Source organism: Saimiri boliviensis, chromosome 4, assembly GCF_048565385.1.
Source record: "Saimiri boliviensis isolate mSaiBol1 chromosome 4, mSaiBol1.pri, whole genome shotgun sequence".
NCBI classification, from domain to species: Eukaryota; Metazoa; Chordata; class Mammalia; order Primates; family Cebidae; genus Saimiri; species Saimiri boliviensis.
This window is the reverse complement of record NC_133452.1, coordinates 65413752-65440282: the sequence shown is the minus strand read 5'-3', so window position 1 is coordinate 65440282 and position 26531 is coordinate 65413752. Positions and strand designations below refer to the sequence as shown.

The 26531-nt window shown below is 35.8% G+C and overlaps 1 pseudogene; it reads right to left on the bottom strand.

Annotated features, from left to right (window-relative positions):
• Positions 1–9131: 9131 nt before the first annotated feature.
• LOC101030139 (R3H domain-containing protein 2-like) lies at positions 9132–17444 on the bottom strand (annotated as a pseudogene).
• Between the last annotated feature and the right edge of the window lie 9087 nt (positions 17445–26531).

The window sequence follows — 26531 nt, the reverse complement described above, 5'->3', positions numbered from 1 at the left end:
TCTTAGCTCAAACCCTGCTGGCTGTGTGACCCTCAGTATGTTCCTAAATCCTTCTAAGCTTAATTATATATATCTGGTAAATGTGGATGATAATAATAATACCTAGGTCAGAGAGTTGTTGTGAAGCTTTTAGGAGGTAATGTTTTGAAATCCACAGCACAAGGTCTAGCACAGAGAATTGCTCAAACAGACCTCCCTCTTCTCAGGCTCTGAAAAAGTTAGATCTTTCAGAGGCTAGTCTGGGAAAACAGGCCTAAATTTTGAAATAGAAGCTAGAGCTTTAGACAATTCCATATTTATGTAGCCAATAGTAGTTGGTTTATGTTCCTAACAGCTTAAGCAGAGAGGAAGCGAAGAAAATCAGCTGCAGGCTGTGAAGGTAGGGAAAGTACACCATGCATCCAATCACTTTCTCAGCTATTTTCTTCTTTGCACAGTATTTTGAGTGATTTAGGGGAGTTAGGGATTGAACACACTGGTTTTTGATCACTCAAACTCATTTCCTCAGAGGCTAGAATGTATCACTTAGTACTTGGTAATCTAGAGCAAGCAGAGCTTCATAGCACAGGGCCAGAAGCGAAATACAAACTCAACAATAGCTATAGTTTATCATTATTATCATTACATTTACTTGAATAAATAATTTAAGAATTTATACATTTTTTTTCTTATGGCAAAAAAACTTTATGTGGAAAACAACTTAACTCAATTGTAAATTTGGCTATGTCATTCATCTAGAATAACCTAGCAATAATAATCCGACCCTCCTCTTGTTACAAGTGCTTGAATTATGAGCTCATTATATTTGCTATAAAGGATATAATCTTTTCTCAGATGGCTTTCCTGTTGAATATCTCATCTTATTCTTGTAAATTTTCTGTGTGGTAAAACAAAGTATTTCCATTATTTTACAAATAAGAACACAAATGCACCAAGAGTCTGGGAAACTTGACTAAAATCACAAAGCCTAGTGCAGCCCAGTATAGGGGGACAGAGAATCAGGAGCCCCAGGCTCTGGTCCTGGTTTCACCTCTAATGAGCTTGTCTTTGTACAATGGGTATAAAGTTACCTGCTCTATCTAAAGTCCTCACAGTATCATTCTGAGAAACAAGGACAATAATATGTAAAATGTGAAAGTACCTTCAAACCCACACAATAGTAGACAAATAAAAAATGATATTATGTAACATGAAAATCATGTTATGCAGCTGAGGCTAAATCTAGCTCTAGCTTCTATGTAAAAGAAGAAAGACGACTGTTCCATACCACTCCTGGAGAGAAAAGTGACAGAAAAATATTTTATTATAGGGGAAAAATGGTATATTTCTTAAAGAGAAAAATATTATTTCCCACTGGGAGAGAAAATTCTTAGAGGAGAATGTGGCAAGAGTAATGAACTTTAAATCAGGCCATTTGGGTTGAAATCTTCTATTTGGCACCAAGTAACTGCAACTTTTCTTAAATTCTTAAAAAATGTGGACCTCAATTTACTTTGTGTAAAGTGAGGTTAGACTAGAAAATATTGAAGGTCTTTTTCAGCTCTGACATTCCCTGTTGCTATATTTCTGCTTTTTAAGTGGAAAGCTTTTGTGAAATTGCTAAATACAGTACCACCTCAGATGAATTGTGGATCCTAAAAATGGAACGTTCTGAATAATGGAATTTTCCATTTAACTGACAGTGAAGTTTATCTCAGTTCGTTATCTTTCTATATTCCTCCTCTTGCTACTTTTTTTGTTTTTGCTAACCCTCTGTTACAGGTTTGCCTCACACAACTGTCTGTGATACACCCTTTCCCTTGGTCTTCCCTCTTCCTTGAAGGGAAGCTCTACACTGCCCTTTTGCAGTTTTGGCCATGGAGTTTTGACACTATCCTTGTTTTACATATTGAATGCACAATACTTCCAGTGCTCCACATTATTGCAGCAACAAAAAAACAATATCAGAACATTTTTTCAGGGTCTGTAATAGACAGAATAGGCACTGAAAAATGGCCACATCCTATTCCTCAGAACCTGTGCATATGTTACCCTACATGGCAAGATGGGCTGTAATGGATGCAATTAAAATAAGAGTATTGAAATGGGATGATTAGCCACATTATCCAGGTGGATCCAATGTCATCACAAGGGTTCCTTGAGAGGAAAAGAAGAAAGCAAGAAAGTCAAAGTCAGAAAAGGTGTGAAGCCCTAAGCAGAGACCAGAGAGAGAGAGATTTAAAGATGCTACACAGCTGGCTTTGAAAGTGGTGCAAGGATCTATGAGCCAAGAAATGCACACAGTGCAAGGGACCATAAGCCAAGAAATAAAGGCTGCTTCTAGAAGCTGGAAACAGCAAGGGAATCAAATCATCATAACATCTCTAGAGGGAACTCTGGGTTTTATCCTAATAACACCCATTTCAAACTTCTGACCTCCAGATCTGTAAGTTAATAAATTTGTGTTGCTTTTTAACTCACCAAATTTGTGTTTCTATAGCAACAATAGAAAACTAATACAAAGCTACTTGCTCTTCTCAGTAGTTGGACTTATTTGTAAATTGATTTTTGACCTAGCTACTAGTTGCTGGAAGACCTTAACAAGCTGTGTACATTTTGAAATTTCCCACAATGTTCCAATTTCCAAGCTAGTTACTGAGGTAAAACAAATTTAAATACAAGTGCTTTCTATCACAATGCAAACTGCACTGCATTTACATTCTGGATAATCTACTGCTTCATAATTGATGTCCTCAGGTAATCACAATGAGCTAGCTTGTAAGAGATTTCTAGATAATGATTAAGGTTGTTTGCAACCCTGAGATTACATGATTATATTGGAAAAACAAATTAGAAATCACCCAAACATATCAATTTATATCTCCTTACCTGGAGTGTACTCTGTCTGACTCTGATTAACAGAATATGACATCTTAAATCTGACTATATAATGTACCCGTAAGTTTCTCTGAATTATTGGTTATTGCTATCTGGGTATTTCTACACTTAGAGCTAAGTACTTTTAGAATTCTTTCTTCCCTATTTACTTATGCAGAACTTGAGAGCAGCACCCCCCTACCCACCCACCTGCCACCCATTATTAAATTACGCTATATGAAACACACTCCTATTCCTCCATGGAAACACCCTGTTTCTAGATTTCTTAAAGATGGTGAATGGGAGGTGGACAATGTGTACATAACAGGGTTCTTCACTGATAATTATGGAGACATCCATGAAGGCAAACAGCTCTGTAGCTTTCTTTGAAGATGTCATGAGTCACAGAGGAAGAGTTGTCCAGACAAGGAAATAGGAAGGGAGAAAAATAAAAATCTTAAAAACAGGAAGTATACATGAATAAATAATACAAAGTATCTTTTCAGCTTCATGGTACTCAAGGTATTTCATGCGGCCAAATACTCCAAAGCATAGCATTCAGATCAGATGGACCTAAGAGATGAGGCTAGAGAAGTAAAGAGGACCAAATCAGAAAGACTCTTGTATGTCAATGCTAAGGAATTTGGACTTTTATCTTACAGGACACAGGAAGCCAATTGAGAACTTTAAATGGAGAAGTAATATAGATGCTTTTAAACACTTGAGAACCTATACTGGTGATAGATTTGAGTGAGATGGTTATTTGGTTAGGAATTCAGCTTAGAGGCTGTTAACACATTCTGATTGAAATAATAAGGGTCAATTATGAAAGACATGGAGGACAGCAACATTTATTGATAGAACGTGAAAGTGAAGTTGATGATGATTCCCTCTCTCCACAACTGCAATCACCAACACTAAGTTTTAATATTTAATAGTCATGAGAGTCACCAAACAAGAGCAATAAAAGATGATAAATTTCATTGTAAACATATAAAGTCCCCTGAATACTGAGACTAAGAGGAGATATCAAATGAGCCATTGACAAAGCTTCATTGAAAATATATTTGGGAAACTATAAGTACACAGATGGGTAAAAGCATTTGGTTGTTGGAGGCTTGATTCCCCAGTTTCACCTGTAAAAACTGGAAATATTACTAATCTTTTTGAGTCCAAGTTTTTTAATTTGTAAAATGAATACTATTAGATAATCTAATATCTAATAAAATATTGTATGTCTTATATCTATATAAAGCACTTAGTACAATATCCATCCACAGAGAAAGCTTGATAAAAAGTAGCTAATTTAGATGAAGTCATGATGCTGAATGACACCACATAGGATGACATCAAAAGATGAAAAGAACAAAGTCATGGGATCACATTTATATTTAAATAGTGGGCAAACAAGAAACTAAGGAGACAAAAATAAAATTGTATAAAAGAGAGACAGAGAGATAAGAAAACCATGGGGATGTCATGCTATAGGAACTGAAAGTACATCAATGTTTCTTCGCTGTCCATCATTGACCAGGGAGGGATATAATCTACGACATAGGATAGATCATATGGATTTTCTCTCTCGAGTCTTTAAATTTTAGCACTATGATTCAAAAATAGAAAATTGTAATTCAGTACTTATGCATTCTATAAGTAATAGCCTGACAAAACGTTGGACAGCCTCAAGTTTCTGAGTTTACTTCCCATGTCTTCCAATTCTTGTTGTGGTAACTTTCCCTTAAGAGTTGGTACATGTTCTTGTGAACAGACAAAAGAAAATCCTTGTTGATATTTTAAAAAGAAGAGAATAGATAGCCTCATTTGAAGATAAAATGAAATAAGAACTGGTAGTCCTCAATTAGATTTGGCAATCAGAAGAAGCTGAAACCTGATTGCAGTAGATCATGAAGAGTATGGGAAATCAGGTAGTGGAGATTGTACATTTGGGTGTCTCTTTCTAAAGACGGTATGAGAAGAATATGATAAATATAAGTCGTGTTAGAGGAAGACCTTTGAGTTTGAATTGTTTCATTAGATGTGAGAGACATAAGCATGTTTATAATCTAGGAAAAGCCAAAAGAGAAGCCTATTTTGAGGCTACAAGAGGGAGAGGATTGATCATGAGAACAAGACAGGAAAAAGGCAAGTTAAGAGGGCATGAAATGTATGCATGGAAGAGATTAGTGCTGAAAAGGCAGAAGGGCGCTGCGTTTCATGGACTGGATAGACTTTGAGATAGTATGAATTGGGAAGCAAAGGAAAATAGCCTGCTGACTTTAGTTTTCTCCTTAAAGCAGGCAGCAAAGATCTACAGTTGAGAATAAAGGTGCAAGAGTAAAATATTGGTTTAAAACTTATGGTTAGACTAACTTTTAAAGAGGAGACTAACTTTTAAGGAGACAAAGGAATAAAGACAAAAGAATTAATCAAATGCACTAAGAGAGGTGTTGACATTGATACCATGAATATATGTAACTTTTCAGCTGCCCAGATAAAGGACCAGAAAATGCAGATTTCTGACCTAGCAGTTGGAATTTGCTATTAGATTGTTGTATTCAAAACAAGGTGTAAGATAAAACCAATGAATGAGGCAGACGGGGTTTCAGGGTGAAAGAGAAGAAAAATGAGGAAAAGAGAGTTTGATGGGGAAGGACTGAGAAGGGTGGCTGCTGCTGGTTATCTGAAAGAAAATTGAGGGAGCTTGAGATGATTTAACATGAGCATCATATTTGAGCTTGAATGACATGTATAGTGGAATGAGAATCTGTGAAATCTGAAAACAGGTGGTTACAACAAAGTGAACTATGATCTGGAGTTAACATTACAAAAGCTGCTAATGAAGATTTGCTCCACAATTGAGAAACAGAGAACAGGAAAGACAGAGGTCTCTGGATTAAGTAGAGCCAAAAATGTAAAGACTAAATTACTGAATGCATTGAAATCCTCTAAGATTATGGCAGAACTTTGAGTGAAGGAAAAGGAGGAAACGTCCATATGTGAGAAAGTCTGAATAAGAAGATGGTTGATTAAAAAAGAGTCATACATTAGCGCAGCTACATGAGAGGAACCACAGAGATGAAAAAACATTCTTACGTAAGACTGGCTGAATAAAGGGGTAGAAGCAGCAGAAGGAAGCTAATTGAATGCAAACTCATTCCTCTGAATCTATTGACAATAGAGATAAAATCAAAGAAGTGGAGAAAAAATAGACACATTTCTACATTTGATTAGATGAAAATTACATGCAAATTAAGTAGGTTACATCATCGTTCAACCCAATATAGCTGTTAGTCATCTGGGATATTTTGGTTGCGTGTTTTTTTGTGTGTGTGTGCGTGATTATTCACAATATGAAAATGATCATTCTTAGCTAACTTCCTCATTCTCCCCAAGACTTTTCTCATGGGCAAAAGTTTGGCAAGAATCTTATCACAATATTGGTGCCTCTGGCTTGATAGAAGGTCAGAGCTCAGCTACATGAGAAGAATCACAGAAGAAAAAGTATTCTTGCATAAGAGTGGATGAATAAAGGGGTACATAGCAGCAGAAGGAAGCTAAGGAAATACAAATTCAAGCCTCTTAATCTATGGACCATAAGGGATAAAATCAAAGAAGTGAAGAACAGAATTTTCTTGCATATTGCCAGCCTATTCCATAAGAATGATCTGAGATGTCTTGCCCCTTAGCATTCTTTTTTGGAAACGACATTTTGATTGGTTTAGTGCAGATAGTTTTAGGATTTGCTTATGCCTAAAACTTGTACTCTCAAAATACAACCATTGTACAAAGTCTAAAAAATACACACAGTATAGACAATATTTGGAGCTATAGCTTAATATGAATAATCACTTAGTGGTGATGATTTTTGTATGGTGACTGAAATACGTAATCTATTGGCAGTAACAGTAGAAAATTTAGGTTTAAGATATGACAAATAAACATACAATTTTTCGATAAAAGTATAAGGTATTATTTTCAAATATTTTCATTCTTACATAAATTGTTGGCTCCTAATTGGGAATAATCAGTTGAAACAGAAGTAATATTACAACATAAGCCCACCCAATTATTTCAGGAAAATTTGTTCTAATTTCAGAAAGAAAAAAACCAATGTGTTATTTGAAATTCAAAAAAGGTATCTGTATCACCAAACTATCTTAAGCTTCCTCAGCAGAGTACAAATATAATACATTCCATAATAAAATACTGTTTAAAAATTCTGAGTAAATAACCATTCCAAAAACAGTGTCACAGATCATATATTAATTTCTGAACAGCATTACTAAATAGTAATTTCAGCCAGATCCATAGGTTTCCGTTTATTCAGTGTGGTGCAGTTTTGTGAAGGTACCTTTTGGCAAAATGTCAGAACTGTTACTATTCATGAAATAAAACCCAAATTTATATCAAACAAAATTGAGCAAAACTAACCACTTGGTTCTTAAAGATACCTTTGAAACACCCTGACTCCTCATTGAGTCATATTTTTATGATTGTATGTAGCCCTGATGTTGGTCATACTGGTGATGTTAACAATTGTATAATCATCTCAACTGGTCTCTCAGCATCATTTCAGGGCCATGTTTCCATAAAACAGGTAGGGCGATCTTCTCTAAATGCAATTCTAACCATGTTACTCCTCTCCTCAAATGTCTGCTGTGGCCATAACCATTGCACTGTAGGTTTTAGCCTTGTCTTTTTCTCTGATTCCACTTCAAAGCACTCTGCCTAGCTCTCCAATGCATCCACCCGGCCTTTGCATAAGATAGCCCTTCTTCATGAACTGCCTTTTCTCTTCTCCCTCTCTCACTATCCGCTTCACCTATTTCACTGTTCCTTTAGGGCCTAGCTCACAGCATGTTGGCTTAGAGCGGTTTTCCCTGACACGTCCTCTTCCATCAAACTTACCCTGTTACATGCTGTGCTGTGCTTTGCTAGCATCTATGACAGTTTCATTAATGAGTCTCCTCCTCAAGAGCTCGGTGAGACCAGGGCATGTGTACCATGCCCGTCACTATACTGTCTATATCTAGCTCAGCACCTGGCATATAACAGCCCTTCAATTTGTTTGGTTGAATAAATGAAGAAAATGCTAAATAAAATTACATTGTACAGAAGCTTTCATTTCATCAATGCTCACTCTAAAATTTATACAATTTTAATTTGGGAACTTAGAACATTTCTATGTTTTTTAAAATCTGAAATTAATTGCAAATAAAAATGTTGCTTAAGGAAAAATTGTGAAAAGAATTGGTAATGGGCAAAAGATTACTGAGTGTTCTTCCAATGGAATGCTGGTGGTTGTATTTTTTTCCAGTGACAATTTTTTTTATATATTTAAAAACAAAATCAACTGTCTCAACCCCCAAACAAACAAACAGATTAAATAAAATTTACAGTGAATATATATAGCAAACATCTATATATGCAATTAAATACTGTGTCTGTTACTTCAGCACAAACATTAAACAAACAATATTCAAGTGTTCTTTCGGGTGAGGGGAGTTCCAAGTGTTAACTCTATGGGGCATGGAAAGACAATTGAGGAAGTGAGAGAATGTGGAAATCAATTTTATCATAATTCTGTCTATATTTCTGTCCATATAAATACATTTATAAAGACAAAAAGGGCCGGGTGCAGTAGCTCACGCCTGTAATCCCTGCACTTTGGGAGGCCAAGGCAGGCCCTCACAGGTCAGGAGTTTGAGACTAGCCTGAGCAATATGGTGAAACCTCATATCTACCAAAAATAAAAAGTTAGCTGGGTTTGGTGGCATGCACCTGAGATCCCAGCTACACAGGAGGCTGAGGCAGGAGGATCGCCAGAGACTGGGAGGTAAAGATCACAGTGAGCCAAGAACAGGCCACTGCACTCCAGCCTGGGTGTCAGTGAGATGCCATGTCAAAAAAAAAAAAAAAAAAAAGGAAAGGAAGCTTGAGATGTCTCCCAAAAAATTGGAGAATACTTCTTCCTGACCAAAAAATAGAAATTAATTTTATGGTGGGAAAAGAGATTATAACGATACAAGAGGATGGGAAGAGAAGGGAAGCAGAGGGGGCCAACCAGAGGGAAAATGGGGACCCAAAGAAAGGCAGCCAGAAGGAGACCAATGCCGGTGTGGGAAGGTCATCTCTTTCCATCTTCATCACTATTGTCTTAGGCTCTGGTTTAGTGTCAGTCTCCTTACTTCCTGTCTCCATCCGTGGTCTCTCAGGATCCTTCAATACCCTCTACCCTGACTCCAGCCCTTCTGTGCTGCTCCCTTCTTCTCCATTTATTGGGAGCTAGCTCACTCCAGGATCTCCAAGTCATAGTTCTTTTTGGCCATTTGAAGTTTGATGCTACTCAGGAAGTTGTTGAGATGAAGGGAGGCATTTTGGGCAGCCAGCAGGCTGGAGAAAACAGCCATGTACAAGGCAGCAAGGTCCAAGCAGTGGCCAACCTCAGCAGTCCCATCATCGTTCCCTCCACCCGTGCCAGGCATCCCCTGAGCTAGGTCTTGGCAGTGGACATGGCAAGCTGTGTGAAGAGTTTGTCTGCCTCCGTACATGAGAACCTCAGGGAGATCTGTCACCTCCAGCACCTGCCCCAAGACAACATCTCTTGTCCCCATGTCAGGGGAGGCAGATTGGAGTGCTTGTCTCTTGCCCTGGTATCCATGCTTCAGTCCACACAGTCCCTGGTGCACTGTGTAAGTTGACTGGCCATGGAGCAAGGGAGGGCAGATGGACAGATTGTACTCTAAAGGCTGGCTGAAGAGGGAGTAGCACCTGTCACCCTGTGCTGGAACCCCAGACTGGGGGAACCATCTGAGGACAAGCAAGGAACTAAGTCCTGTGCAGACACTCACCGCTGAGGCTGGTGACAGGAAAGGGTGGTGTAGCGTGAGTAGGAGACGTGTCAGGGCTGCTGCTCATTTGTGTGTTGGCCTGGGGGCTGATGTCAGGACTGTAAAGGTCTCCAGGCTTCTGCACCTCATGGTCCATGCTGTAGTACTTACAGTGACTCCACTGGATGCTGCATGGGTTCTGAGGGGGGTTGGGTTCCGTTAGTGAAATGCAGGGGTGTGACAACTATAGCTGTTCCAGACAACACTCCTGACTACTGCTGCGGCATTGGTGATAGACTGCAGGAAGAGGGAAACTGAAGTACCTGGTACTGTTGAGACCATGTCCCCCACCCTGCTCCCCACCACCCAGTTTGCAGAAATCCAACAGAAGGGATCATATGGTTCTGCTGAGCCGGTGGGATCATGCTGTGGCACACTGGTATGACCCCTGTTGGGAGGCCTCCTTACCCAGTCACAGGGCCCAGCATGGGTTGCAGGCAGCTGGACCACATTTTGTGAGTCATTACCTACTGAGACTTGGTAAGAAGGCAGTGGAATGCACGGAACCACCAGGCCTTGCATCTGGCCCCCCCATGCTGCTTCTCTGACTACTGAGCAGGCCCTGGTTCTGTGGCTGCTGAACCCCAGTCATTCCTTGGTAAGACACCTGCTGCTGGTTAGGCATCATGGGATATAAACCAGGCTGCTTGGATGGCCAACTATTGACCACATTGGGATCTGTAGGCCACCAGGTGAGAGAAAGGTCAATATTGCTGGTTGGGATTAGGATATTGTCCAGGGGGATTAGTAACAAACATGGATCTGTTGAGAGGGCTACATGTAGCCCTGGGGTAGCCACACTTGCTGAGTAGGTGGTACATGGCTAGAGGTGGAATGGTTAGAGGTGGGGAGGGGCGGACCCATGGATGCCATGATGAAGCTAGTCCACTGATGGTGCTGAGAGATGAGTGGGGGCTGGAATAGAGCTGTGGATGAGTGAGTTGCTTCAGTAGAATCTTGGCAGCTAAGGCTCATTTGTCCCAAGGAGTTGCTGAGGTCATCTGACTGTGAGATCATGTGATTATTCAAGGGTGGCTATTGCTGAGGCGTGGGTGGGAGAGCATGAAGTTGCTGCTGCTTCTGCTGCCATTGCTGCTGCTGCTGTCACTACTGTACAAGGGAGAAGGCCCTGGATAGACTGCGATGAGGTGATCTGGTTGCACACTTTTGGGGCATGTAGTGCCATACCTGGCCTACAGTTTCTTCCTGCATTGCCCCCTTTACTGCTGCCAATGTAGTCATCTTGGGTGAAGACAGCTTCTGCTGAAGCTGCTGGCATGGGGACAGGATGCTGGACAGAGCCATCAGCGTCCATACTGCTCCAGGGCCATGGCACCAAGGGATTTGAGTTCAATGTCTGTATTTCTCTGGCAGCTGCTTGAGGTGCAGTTGAACTCTCTGCATTTCCCCCTAATGTCATTTATATATCCTTTCTTGCCAGTCTCTTTGGGGAAAATATTCTCTCTCAGACCCTTCGATATTTGTTCCCTCTGTTTTCTATTAACTTGCTCCTCCATCCTAAAGCAACACTTATTTATAATTTCAGATTTTAAAAAAATGTAGAAATGTTCTCTAAGTTCCCATATTAAAAATGTACAAATTTTAGAGTAAGGATTGATGAAATGAAAACTTCCGTACAATGTCATTTCATTTAGGGTTTTCTTCATTCATTCAATGAAACAGATTGAAGGACTGTTATATGCCAGGAGCTGAGCTAGATATAGACAATACAGTGATGGGCACAGTACACATGGCCCTGGTCTTATAGAGCTCTGTAGTCTTGTCGGGGAGACAGTCATTAATATTTGACAGTTTCATCTATGAGATGGGCAAGTATTGTTGAAATTTAAGGAACATATTCACATGGACTGCTCAGTATTTAAAAATTAATTTAATCTTTTAAAGCCACAGTATGGTATATATCTTGATTATTTATATATCATTTATTTGATGAGGATATTCTAGAGACATAAACAGATGCTAATTTTTCCAGTGATTACAACAGGATTAATCTTATAATCATTTGCTGATCCTACAGGGAAACGATTATGTAAGTAATTGTACATATATGCTGAAGAATGCTATGCGTCAATTAAAAAAATACAGCAAATCAATTGATGAGGACATTAAAAGACTACCAACATATTTTACTAAGTATAAAAATGTTTTAGGATAATATATATAGTATATGGTATGGCATCACTAATTTTAAACTCCACAAAAGATAAGTATACATTGATAATATTAACATGCATATATATAGAGAGAGATCTATCTAATCAAATAAATATGCAAATACATAGAAAAATGTCTGGACTATATTCACCAATTAATAATAGTTGTTACGTGTGAGAAAGAAACTCAGATTAAAGCATCAGGTACTTAGTACTCAAAGATAAATCATTGGTGCTATTTGAGTTAAAAATACGATACTGAATTTAAGTACAACTTATACATTCACAATTTTTAAAAGAGAAAGAGAAAAAATAAAGCAGACGAATTATACTGAAGAAGTAAACTAGTCTTGTAATGAATAATTTTAGCACCAGCGAGTGAAGGCAATCACAGAAGAAGAAAAATGATTTTATCTCTGACATCTGAACGAATGAAAAGATTCATGTGGCAGAAAAGAGCATGTGGTCTTCATTAAAGGAGAACTAAGAAGCTACTGCCAAGATAGTCTCCATTCATTCCACAAATGTGGGTAAGAATGCCATGGAAGGGCGGAAACCCAGTGCTCCTCTCCCCAAGTCTCTCTGGAGCTCTGAGCTCTAAGAGGTACTTTCCGGACCACCTCTGAGGAGTGGCATCTAATATCACCTGCCATCCAACTTAGATAGTGAAGAAATCTAGACCAGGGTCCATGAAGGAAAACTGTGTATGTCCTAAATTTTGAAACTTTCTTAAGGTTGTCATTTTTATTTTCTCTTGCCTGTTTACTTGTGCTTATTCTTAGGAAAAGAAAGAAACTGGGAAATTGGGGAAAACAGTCAATATTAAAGGAGAAAAATTTGCCAAGATATTGAATTAGTGACGGTAGCTTTATAAAGCAAAGGCAAGCAAGATATTCAGGGTTCATTGGCATGGAGACAGAATGATAGCTCCCCCGTGAGGTCTCCATCCTAATCCCTGGAAACTGCAAACATATTGCTTTCTATAGGAATGGGAATTTTGCAGATGTGAAAAGTCATCCTGGATTACACAGGTGAGAGTAATGTAATCACAAGGGTCTTTTTTAATGTGTTAGAGAGAATGAGAGACAGAAAGAAGATTTAAAGATTATACTCCTGGCTTTGCAAGTGGAGGAAGGAGCCATGGGCCAAGACATCACACAGTTCCACCAACACCTTGGTTTTAGCCCTGTGAGACATTTTATATTTCTGACATGAAAAACTGTAAGACAAAGAGTCATGCTGTTTTAAGCCACTAAGTTTGTAGGATCCTGATTTTGTTTCTATACATTAATTTAAATGCCCTTTAGGTACTAATGGGACTTAGAAAAATTTCTTGTCATACTCCTTTTATGTTTCAGATAAGAAAACTGAGGGCTAAAGAAGTGAGGTGATTTGGCACTCAGCTGTTAATGAAAGAAGTAGGACTAAGATGTTCTGATAGCTCCAGATGATACGAAAGATGGAAAAGGAAGAGAAAGTGTTGCTCAACTTCATTTTCTCTAAGTTTTTGTGATTTGCAAATATAAAAATTGGATAATATCAGGTACATGCTAAGGTTAACCCACACTGTATGCACAGCAAAAGCAACATATTAGTAAAATCTGGGGACTGTTCAATGCAGAGTTAAGTTTTCAAGAGAAGATGTATGTAGAGCTAGATTTTAAAGTAAATTAGAGATATTCATTTTCTGGTTACTAAATGTCTCTGTAGTAACTTTAAAAAGGTGTAGTATTGAAAGATAAAGGCCCTAAGATGGGTTCCTTTACATATTAATGGATAACTAACCAAAGACTAATAAAAATTCAATGATCATGCTGATTAGATTATTCTGGATTGTTTATCACTCTGCAGGCAGTGCCCATACCCAGCTTCTATTACAAATTATGCAATTAAATGTAGCTTTGGAAGTTGTATCTGCATCTCTCTCAGAATGTCTAATTTGTTGCAATAGTGCAGAAGGATAATGTCCTGAAAGTTCTAAGGATCAAAATAATCATCTGGGGCCTTTTAAATAAACTTCTTTTGTATTGATAATTAACACACACAAACAAAGGACAAGATAATAAAAAAACTTTTTATGCATTTAGGAAAATTCAAGAATTATGCATTATAAGGCTTTTGAAATGATAATTTTATAACATGAACTTGCTTGGGGATGCTCTAAGCCAATGTAGTATCTTTATTTCTGCCACTAAATCTTGACAAGTAGACAACATGGAAAAATATGTATTATGCCAAATAGGTATATAAAAATAAAAGTATTGAGAGGCTATGATGATTTGGATCCTTTTTATATATGCTGGGATATCTTGAAATCAATGTTTTTTAATCTATAAGTGGAGAGCTCCCAGCTGGTGCGTTTTCCATCTAATTGAAATGCGTAAGTATGAGTCAACACAACCACCTTATTTGTAATTAAATTTTAGATTTAGGTTAAATCCACTTGCATCACAAAAGCTTGGGACAAATCTCTTCTTAGGAATAATGCAAATAGAAATATTCACATTTTATGAAATGCTAATTTTTGGACACTGGCAACAAATAGTAATATACACAAAAAAATACTTACACTGTTATAATGAAAAAACATTCATCCAAACTGACATGTACTTTGAGATAAGTTAGTTTTGCAATTTCTCATCCTAAAACGTTATTTGTGCCATCTAATATAATTCAAAAGCCTTCACTAGCCTGTAAGACTGGGAATAAATTCACATGCTTATTACTTCTTAGGCATTTTTTGATTAATAGTATTTCTTCTAATGTAGATCTATGACTAACTTAAACAGAATGTGGATATTTACAGTAAGTAGAGAAAAAAAGAAAAATATATATGTCGTTTAGTGAAATACCTTAGGAGCTTTTTTTAAAAGCTGAAATTAAAGTATAAAGCTTTTTTACAGTTGTGCATAGGCCTTGATCCCAAGCCCAGCACCGAGGAGGGTCATTGTGAAGGTTTAGCCTTGAGTTTTAATACCTACTGTAAAAGGATCACCCAAGGAAAACAAACTATCCTGAGAGGACTTTTAATAAGAGTGTTCAGCCATAATATTTTTTAAAGGCTCCCAGCATCTTTTAGACAACCTCTCTAAGGGGAAAAAAATGCTGATCACACATTTTAAATAGAAAGTGGCAGAAATGCACAATTTTCCATTCACCATTTTTTTAAAGCCCATAAAGAGTTAAAAATAAGTTATCTGGTTTCCTTTTTCTAAAAAATCTTAACTGGTAAACTATGATCAATAATAACAGAATATTATAAGTTTAAACTATATGCAGGTTTGTTTCTTCCCAATGAGGGGCAGACCAGGTAGCAGTCCAGGCGTAGCAGTCCAGCCTTGGTCTCGTGGCTTCAGGGTGTTGAGATCCTTCTATTATACTCCATCATCCCCAGACTTCTGCCTACCATGCTACACCCTCAACATGGCCTCAAGAATTGCTCTTTACCCTATCTGATACTGATCATTAGGAAATGACCCAGGAGTCATTAAATATCAGTTATTTTAATATGCCCGGGGTCGCAGCTTAGTTACAAGGCCATACATAAATATTTTGTAAACTGGGATATGCAGTCTTTACTCTGGTTGTCTTTTTATCCACCTAAGTTATCAGCATGTGATTAGAGGAGAGAAAGTAGATATTAGGAAAAAATAGCAGATCTTTGCCACATCATCCTAATAATACTTTGAATAAATCAATACAATTCAAAATTATGGTTGGGGTTAATTTCCTTAGGAGATACAACTTTTTCAAATGGTTTCAAGTAAAACAATAAGACATTTTTTAAAGTGTTGATATGTACATATATATGTAGACATATATACAATAGCTATGCACATATGTGTATGTATAATTATTTGTATAATTATGACCTATGCTTGTTTTATTCAAAGAAATTTCTATATATAAAGCCTTATGTTGTCATAATTTCTGAAAGGTTAAACAAAAAACTCTTAATGACTTTTGCCTCTGAAGAATTATTTAGATAATCTTAGCACTGTATGCCCATTTTATTCCATTTTAATTTCTTAAGTGTACATATCATATTGTTTTTAATTTGAAATAATTGTTCTAAAATTAAAATATCAAATAAAAACAGTACTTTTACTCTCTGAGTCCTTAAAGGGGTCCTTAAATTCCTTAAAGGACTTTCAAAAACATTAAAAATAGTGACTGTACATAAAGAATAAGGAAAAGGAAAATCCAGCAATTTTGATACAAAAGCCATTTTATGGTAACTAACTCTCACAATGGCCACTAACCTTTGGTTTCCATGTGTGTGTCTGTTTTGTTTTGTTTTTTTATTAATACTGATTTTTTTAAATTTCATTCTTATCTTTTTTGTTTCCCTAATTGAAATACAGATGTTCATAAACATCTCTAGTTTGGATATCAAGGCATATCTAAATACATTTTATGCTCATAAGTAATTTTCCTTGTCATTCAAATGTTTTTTTCTAAATAATGCACTAGTTTATTTCCTATGTACATTTTTGCTTTCACATCATTTTCATGTCTGACCACTGCATCTACTATGTCCTCCCTAATTTCATTCATACCTAAAACCAAGAAAAAAATAGAGTTTCATCTTTAACAACTGAACAGGCATTTTGGACAATATATTTTTGGCAATGGAACATGGGCAACATTTGTCAAACATGGCAGGGAAAGTTCCCACTCTGTATTATAAAAAGGAATGCCAGATATCAACTGTTATAAAAATAAAATAAGATGGAAAATTTTAACAAACCTTAAACTATTTTCTTAAAAGATTTCCGTATCCAGAGATCTTAAATAGCTTCCTAATCAGTCATACAGAAGCAATTCTTTATATAAATTTATGAACATGGTTTTCATTTCAGGAAAAGAACCACCTTTTTCTACTCTTGTTTATATTTTTGATTTAAGGTCTTCTATAGGAGTAGGTCTTTTTGGTGTTCTAAGTGTATTTTCCTCTTTTTTTCTTTTTTTTTTTTTTTTTGAGGATTTTTGACCTTTTGATCTTGGTTTTATGTCTTTTTCATTCTGGTTTGATTTTTGTACATTTTTGGCTGGAGTGCCTTATATAGATTTCTTCACTGGAGTTTTTCTTCAGTTTCCTCATCATCAAAATTATCATCAACATCATATTCTTCTTCATCAGCAGTATGCTATACTTTTCTCTGAGGAAACTTGCTACCACTCCCAGGGGCAAATCACTTTTCAGATATACTTAAGAGTTTCACCTCCTCCTCCTCTTCATTTTCTGACTCCACATCTTCATCCACAGCCTAAAAGTGCAATCTACTAGTATGTATAAGGTCTTAACTACGCTTCATTCGTAAGACCATGTATAGTACTCTTTCAAAGCCCCCAGAGAAACAGTTCGCCCTACGGACATTTTTAACACAGCCAGTGTTGCTTTAATTGAGCTGCCTTCATAATTCATTATCCCTGCTTTAATAACGTTCAATTCATCCCTTGCACCAGTCTCTAAACTGAACATTCTCAAAGATAACTCGTGCTCATTTTCATCATTATTCATGTTGAAGTGATAATCTGTCAGCCTTTAGTTCACAACCAAAAAGATAGTTCTGGGTTCTCAGGGGGATCATGTATATGTCCATTGACTCTTCCATGAACTGGCAGCATGCATTTAGGTGGGAGAGAAGGCAGACAAAGGTAAATGACCACTTCCCCACAGAATAACCCCATAGGATGGAATCACACCAGAGTTAGAAACTTTACATTGTTTCTCTTAACTTTCAGAAAAAAGCAATCCTCTGATTAAGGAAAAACAAAGTATACTCATTCAAAGACCAATTTTCTTAGGAAGTTGTAAGAGTATGAAAGCAAGGTTGTGTTCCCGGGAACTTTATCAACTATAAAAAGTATTATCACCTCCTACAATGCCTTTATATGACTTGTTTTAACAAGATTTGCCATTAGTGTAACTTGCTACAAAGTAGTCTATAGTTAGCTTTTTAAAGCATACAGTAAGTTGTGATTATGATGTGCTATTAGACAAGACAAAATACAAAAAAAAAATAATACTTTTAACAGGGATTGTCTGTCAATGCCTGAAATTTATTTTCCTAACTTCACATTACTTTCTCATATATTATAAATTGTCCAACCCACAATAAAAGCTTCAAGCAGGGAACTTTCTTAAAGATAAAGAATGAGCCATTATATGAATATTTCTAAAACAGAAGAAGTAATCTTGATGATGGTATGCATGAGATATAAATAAGACATGTATGTAGTAATTAATTCTAAAAATATTACTCAGTGGAAAGTCGCCTGGATAGAAATACAACCTTGATGGCATTTCTGATTTACTGCATGACTCAGAAGTAGCCTCAGTTTCCTCCCTTGCAAAATGAAGGTACTAAGTGGAAATCCAGTGGAGAATATTTCTGATCATTAAGTCAGAGAACCTGAGCCTGAGTCACTGGACTGCCATTTCTCAACTTTGTGTGGTAACTAGTTGTAAATCCACAAAGCAAGGAGATAGTGAATATAACTTTCCTCAATCTTGCCTATTCTATACTGGGAAACACTATACTAACTCAAAGATTTGGGCCTGCTAAGTATAATATCAATCACTGCTCACTAAAATTTCACATTGGTATCCTTTAAAAGTAGAACCGTTTTATCCCATCTTGCATGTTTAGATCCCTTTGAGCTCCAGATATATGATATACTTAACAGTTAAATGGTCCTTGCATTCTTCACTCTTAGCTGGCTGCTAAAACAGATGTTCAAAATGTGAGATATTTTAATCCAGTCTAGCATGTCTGAGTCCCCAAATAATCTACAGCCAGAATCTGGAATTCCTTTGCTACTTCCAGTCCTGAGTGGGTCTATTCAAGCTGAACACACCTGTAAAATGAGTGATATCTCATCTACTCCCCTCATTTTACCTGTACTAAATTAATAAAATTATACTCTTGCCCATTTCCATAACCCCACCTACTTTGATTAGGACCAGGAAAATCACCCCATACCTTTTCAATCCCATATTCTAAGGAGTCAACCTTATAGTTGCACCTCTAACCACTGCTTGGTGTTTCGCTCCAATCTGAATAGCAACATCTTTGCATAAACCAAACTTAGTATCAGAATAAAACAGTGGCCCAAGGCATTCTGCTGCCCACACACTAGCCCCCTTGCTTAAACCAAAAGCCTAAATGGGCATAAGTGTACTAGGTCTCCTTAGACATTTTGATTTGGCTTTCTAATCACTGTCCTTGAAACTTAGTGGTCTAAACTGAGCTTAAAATATTTCTACTGTCCCCCTGAACTATGGGTGAAGATCCAAGATGTTTACACCTAAATCCTTGTGAATTATGACAGATCTGCACTGATACCCTCTTTCCTACTGACTGAATTCCTGTCACCTTCTCCTAGAACTAGATGTTGACCTTATACTTGGAAAAGCTTTTTCTCCATGTACATTTTTTAATGTCTTTATGATATGTCCAGGTAAAATAGTGGAAAAAAAAAAAAACTAACTTATTCCAAAGCCTTTCAACATTCCAAATAATTTTAGATATTCCTTCTGTTACTTAAACTCCTATTTAAATGATTTGACGTTGATATGGTATAGATAATGAGGCTTTTGTGTACTTGTCAGGAACACTTATGTTTAGAATTTAAAAAGCTATTTTTGAATTTTCAAATTTTCTTGATAATTCATTATCTCTAAAGAATGAAAAATGAACTCTTTTTTGAATGACTCATAACACATATTCCATAAAAATGATATAAAAGAATGAATTTCATAGAATTATATAATCTATATATTGTGTTATTTTTAAAACAACAAATTTTCCACATTGAGGCAATGCATATATGGTTAGTAAATGCTTATGCGTACATATAATATGGCATGTATTATATTGATATAGTCTTCAATACCAGCTTTGTTCATAACATATTTTCTTTTGTTACACTTAATAGTTCAATAATCAGATTAAAATCATTAGAAATGTAGTAATTTTAATGACTAAATAGTTGCCTCACTAATCTAACATTGCTGTTTCCAGAATTAATCCCCTAAATTCTATGCCAATCACTTTCTCTATACATAATGTAGGAAATGCTTAATCAAAATAGTGAATAACTTCATACAGCTGAAATATAATTAAGAATATACAAAATTAAAATCTAGTTTTCAAGCTATATGAAACAGATCATTAAATATTCAATGTGTTCCATTTTCATACCAATTAGGAATACAATCATTTATATTAGAAGACTAAAATCCAGGTTTCTGAAGTTAGAATGAGGAAATGCAGCCTTGAACTCAGAAAATTATAAACGGATAGAACCTACATTTTACGTAGATATGGCTTATTGGCTTATATTTTTAAATTCCTTTGTAACAACTTCTCTGTAATCGACCACAACTTTAGAACCTTTGAGCCTGATGTCTTAGCAAAGGTTTAAACTCTGTCAATCATTCAACAGTCAGATTGGCCCTGCTTGAAAAAGGTTTAATAGAAAAGAAATCATGAATCAAGAGAAAAAAAAACTCAGGGAAGATGCCCTTAAGGAATTACCTTATAGAAAGATAAATCATCCTAGCTAAGAAGGGGAGTTGTGGCTTTGTTTTCTGTTACTCTGTTGTTTTTTTTTTTTTAATAACTAATGCTTTATTTCGCTTGCTTTTCATTTTCCAATATAACTAAAATACATTAAAATCCTTCCAGACTATTTAAAATGAAATATTTCTACAAATAGATTTACATGACAGGAATTTCTTTTTTTTTTTTTTGTAATAATATTTCTAGAGCATAGAGGAATACCTGCCTTGTCCTTGCAGCCCTCCTGAAATTAGGTAACAAATAGGTCCGTCCTCACCACACATCTAACTGATTGGAGAACTGAAAAGTTCCCTTCTACCTCAATTCTAGCCCTGCTTTTTTTTAAAATGTGTATCTTCAAAGCTCTTTCCAAATCTCAGAGTAAAGGGACTAGATGAAACCTAATAAAAAATCAGCAGTTCATTATAGCAATTGCATTATTTTGGACTGGTATTCGTGCTGCAATCAAATTTCCCAAGCTATATGCTTTTCGCCACAGTAGTTTCAGATAGAGTCTTTTGTAGATATCTATATGATCTTGTTTCTTTTTACTGGGAAGACAGCATAATAATTCCTACAATAATAATCCATGGTTCATCATATTTTCTAAGACAGTATATGATGAGATGTTATAGCAGTCAAGCAACAGAACACTGAGTGCCTCCTGAGTTCCAGGCTGTATACTGAGCACTGGATAAAAAGAACTAGACATAGTTGGTTTTGCATCTTACTCAACCTTCAGCAACATTTCATGTAGTCTATTGATTTTCAGAAACCTCTCCTCCTGGGTTTTTTGAAGCTATGCATTCTTGATTTTCTTCCTAGCCCTTCATATACTTCTCATCAATCATTGCTGCTAAGCCCTCTCCCTGTGCCAGATTTCTGAATGCTGGAATTTCCTATGAATTCCTCATTTGAAGGGTTCTCTTCTCTCTCTCCCAGGTGATACCATTCATTCTATAGGCCTTAAATACTATTAATATAGTAATAATCCATTTACATGCTTTTTAGGTTTTTTTGTTTTTTTGAAAGTCAAAGAGTAAGACTCAAATTATTGCTGAACAGAATTATTTTGAGAATCTTTTGCAAAGTCACTTTCTTAGAGAACAATCTACCACCTTTTATTCCTCCAGGACTGACAGAGATTGCTGTTTCTTTGATAACCAAGTAAAATATGTGGCTTGTATTTCAGATCTATGTTATAACAAAGACAAGCTGATTAGTTATGCACTGTAATGGTAAAGTCTAGCAAGATGAGAGACTTGCCACTATGAGAGGCCAGTAGGGACTGAGTCTGTTGAAGAACCTTTGGAACCAGCTCAATGGGTCTGCACTTATCTGGTGCATATTCTCAGTAAGATAAAGGGGGAGAATTATTCAATCTATTTAAACGAGAGAGAGAGAGAGAGAGAGAGAGAGAGAGAGAGAGTGTGTGTGTGTGTGTGTGTGTGTGTGGTGAACTAACTATGATTTATCTTTCACCTAGGCCTTCTTTCAAATTCCCAGATGCTTCAGTATCTCTACCTGAGCATTTCACAGTCATTTGAAATATAACATTCAAATCAAAATTCTGATTTTCCCACTGGAAACCAGTTCCTCCTGCAGTCTTTTCCATCTCAGCAACCTTTCACTAGTTGCTTAGAGCCAGAAACTGAATTATAATGCTTCTTTTTTGTTTGATGTCAAACTTACTAAAACCATTTACAAGTGTCATGACTGCTATCATTAAAATGTATCCAGAATCTGTTCACACTTTTCCATCTGCACTTTTATCACACGCAATCCACTTTTATCACTCTCATTTTGCCAGGATAATTAATCTTCCAGTTTCTACTTTAATCCCCATCTCCAGTCTCACACCCTTATCCCCACTCAACACACAGACACATGGACTCATTATTCACATCGCAGAGAATCTTTTGAATACATGAATCTGATTACGTAAGCATACAGCCCTGTTAAAAGCATTTAATAATTTCCTTTTATATTTCAAATAAAATCCAAACTTTTGATCTTGAAGAGCCCCTGACACCATTCTAATCCCATCCCTTGCTACTCTCTCATTTCTGGCTTCCTCTTAGTTTCCAGACTATTCCAAGTTCTTTACTATTTTATAGCTGTTCCCTCTGTCTGAATAAATCTCTTTCTGGCATTCCATGAACTTAGTTTCTTCTCATTTGTTAAGAGTAAACTTCATTGCTATTTCCAAAAAAGTCTCCACCCACTGCCCTGATATTCTTTCACAAATCACTCTTTTCTTTAATGCACCAACACTGGTTTGTAAACAGTTTTATTGAAATATAACTGACAATCCATAACTAACCCGTATTTAAATGTTAAGTTTTGACCTATGTATATTTCCATGAGGCCATCACAAAAGTAAGAGAGTGAGTATATTAGTCTTTCTATAATTTTCCTCATACCATTTGTATTCTCTCTGTCCACACCTCCTATCTCTAAACCATCCACTTCACCAGACAACTACTCATCTATTTTTCATCACTGTAGATCAGTTCATGTTTTCTGGAATTTAATGTAAATGGAACCTAATCCAAAGACTTTAAACTGGAATTCCAAATGTGTGTAAAACAAATATTTTCTCTATCCTTAAGATGTTGAAAAGGAAAACACACACAAAAAAACCCAGAATTATAATTAAGGTGAAAATGTAGCTGTGTTAGACAGCTAAAACACTTGTGCATGGCTGAAGGGGAGGCAAAGACCACATTTTGTTGCTAGAATAAAGAAAGGGTTTGTGAAGATTATAATATTCTGAAATCCACCTTGAACAAGATTTCTTTCTTGATAGGTGGAGATGGAAGAGCTAGATAAGCTAGCAAGGGAGGTATTGCATGCTGACTAGAAATAATACCAGACAAAGGAATAATATGACCAATGGGATGAAAGAGAAAAAATGTAAAGTTTATGTGGCAAGCACTTAGTGATCTGTTTTAAATACAAGTTTCTGAGAGTGTAAGGGAAACTATGCATATGTATAAGAGCTGGTGCTTACAGGGCCTTTTAAGAGAGGCGAAAGAATTGGCCTTAATGCAGTAGGCATAAACCTTGAGAAGCCAGTTCCATTAAGATTTGGTGTCAATTATCCAAGAAGTCAACACTCTCGGAAATATTCTTCTTAACACTCATTCTGTGGAATCTTGGGAAACATGTTGACTTATTAACTGAAACACTGGTATAATCAATGATGAAGCTCAGCAGTATGTCTTTTCAATTGCTTTCTTATGAAGGAGTTGCAATCTAGCAGCCCAGAAACTTGTTACATTCCCCCAATCCCCAGATTTACACTATTCTTCTTAGTGATACTAGCTCACTTTTATAAAATTAATAAAGAAAGGTTACAATCTTTAGGACACAAAAGAATTCTATGCATGGCATAGTTAAATACTTAAAATTATTCAATATATGTATAATACCATTTAACTTATGAAAATATGTATTCGTTTAATCTTTGAATAAAGAAGGGATTTTCTATAAGAAAAACTGATTTAATCAAGAAATTATTTAAAATATCTATACTTACATAAAAACATAGAAGGGAAAAAACAAGCTAGGAAAGATGTTTATAAAAGACAAATGGGTGTCTATGCACTTTTGCTTACTGACAATAAATACTAAGTGCTTGCTAAAAGTTTTTAATGGAAATATAATTAAATCGCTGGGTTGGAATCTACCTGTCAACTCCCTCAATAGTAAAGAGCTTCTGCCTGTAAGCTCTGGAATATGTCTGATATGACATTTATAGGAAAATCAAGGTGAATTTAAAACTTGTGCTCATTCTGCAATCTTAAACTGAAATATGGAAAACACACTGAAGTACTGGAATCTACAAAATAAGTAAGTACATCTTCTTGTTCAACAATTCTAGCAAAAATTGGGGAAAAATATGTTGTATTTTGATATTGAAACCTTTCTCTATTATGGTTTATAGTACAAAATTCTCATAAATTTAAAAAATTAAAAGCCATGACCTTGAAATTTGAAAGACCAAAATTATGATCATGCTTGGCTGATTCCTATTATGGTTGTGGGATCTGCAGCATTTGTATTATTGCATTTATATTGCATTTATTATCAATTTTCTTTCATTGTAGTTTAAAAGACTGGAGAAAATCCCAGTATCTTTGAAAATTGAATCCACAACTTCAACATTTTCATAAAATCTGCAGCTACAAAAATATTTTTCTGTGTAATTATGTGGCATCTAACTTTGATAGTAGTTTGCTTAAATGCCTAAGGGTTATTTTACTGTTGTCCCAAAAGAGTCAATGGATTTCTTAGCAAAATAATAGCTTAATTCTAGTTTGCTGGTCAAATTTTCTTTGGGTAATATTTTTTGACTGTCCTAAATCTGAGCCACTATGCTTTCAGTCAAACTTGATGTTGCTCCTGGGTAATAGAATCATTCTGGTATGGTGTTGTGCATTGTGTAGCAGATGTCACATTTCGCCCTGGAGTATAATACGGTGGAAGGTGCAGCAGTTTCTACATAGCTACTTAACAAACTTTGTGCAATCATTTGAAATAAAAGACACCATGCAAAGGATGTTTACTCAAATGAAGTATATGCTGCACTAAAAAACACAATGACAGCAATGCCTTGTATATTTCTATATAACTATTTTTATATAATCAGTTCTTTTTTAGTATCAGCATGATTTTTCATTCATTCTTTGAAAAAATAATTATTAAACTCCTACTATCTACAGTACATTGGTATTAAATTGAAAATAAAATTTTGCATAATTAACTTCCAAAATTTATATTATAATAAGGAAAATAGACGTATTCAGGATCATTGTAAAACAAAATAGCGTATGAAATAAAGTAGGTAAGTTTATATTCTACCTTGAGGGATCATAACCTTTTCAGTCAAGAGTAAAAAGGATTCTTCACTTTTACACAAGGCAGTATTTCTTAACATTAATTGACTTGTGTAAATTTTCTGGTTTCTCCCTGGAAATTTACAGATTTTTAATTTTTGTATATCTGATGATAAAGTAGGGGTTTGAATAAATATTTAAAATTTACATGTCTAAAGTATTTACAATACAGAAACAGTTGTTTTTATGTGTTGAATGGTGTCCCCCTTAAAATTTACATGTTGAAGTCCTTAACCCCCACTGTCTCAGGATGTGACCTTAATCATTAAAGATGTAAGTAGCAGTGTTATTCATAATAGTCAAGATATGAATGAACCTAAGTGTCTATCAACAGATAAAGAAAATGTAATATGAATATACAATGGAATATTATCCAGCATAGACAAGAAAGAAATACTACCATTCGTGAAAATATCTTCACAATATTGGATGATCCTGGAGGATATTACACTAAGTGAAGTAATCCAGACAGAGAAAAATTAATACTTTGTGGTCTCGCTTTATCTAAAATCTAAAAATGTTGAACTCATAGAAACATAGTAGAAGGGTGATTACCAGGAGAGAATAAGGAAGGGGAAGTGGAAAGATAAAATGGGGATTGGTCAAATGCATAAACTTGCAGTTATAAGATGAATAAGTTCTAGAGACTTAATATATAGCATGGTAACTATACCTAATAGTAATGTATTATATTCTTGAAATTTTCTAAGGACATAAATCTTAAATATTCTTATCATCAAAAGAAGAAGATAACTGTGTGGAGTATGTTTATGTTAATTAGCTTGACTATAGTAATGATTTCACAATGTACACATATATCTAAATATCACATTGCAAACCTCAAATATATACAATTTATAATTGTCAATTATACCTCAATAAAGCTGTAAAAAAGAAAACAAAAAAATAAGATTATACTAGAGTAAATATGAACGGTGTTCTTATTAAAAAAAAAAGGGAACTTGAAAATAGACACACAGAAAGCATGACACATGTGCATGAAGACAGAGACTGGAGTGATGTTTCTATAAGCCAAGTAATGACCGATATTTCCAGGAAACCTTCAGACACTAGGAGATAAGCCTGGAACAGATTGTCCTTTACAGCCTTCAGAATAAACCAACCCTGTTGATACCTTGA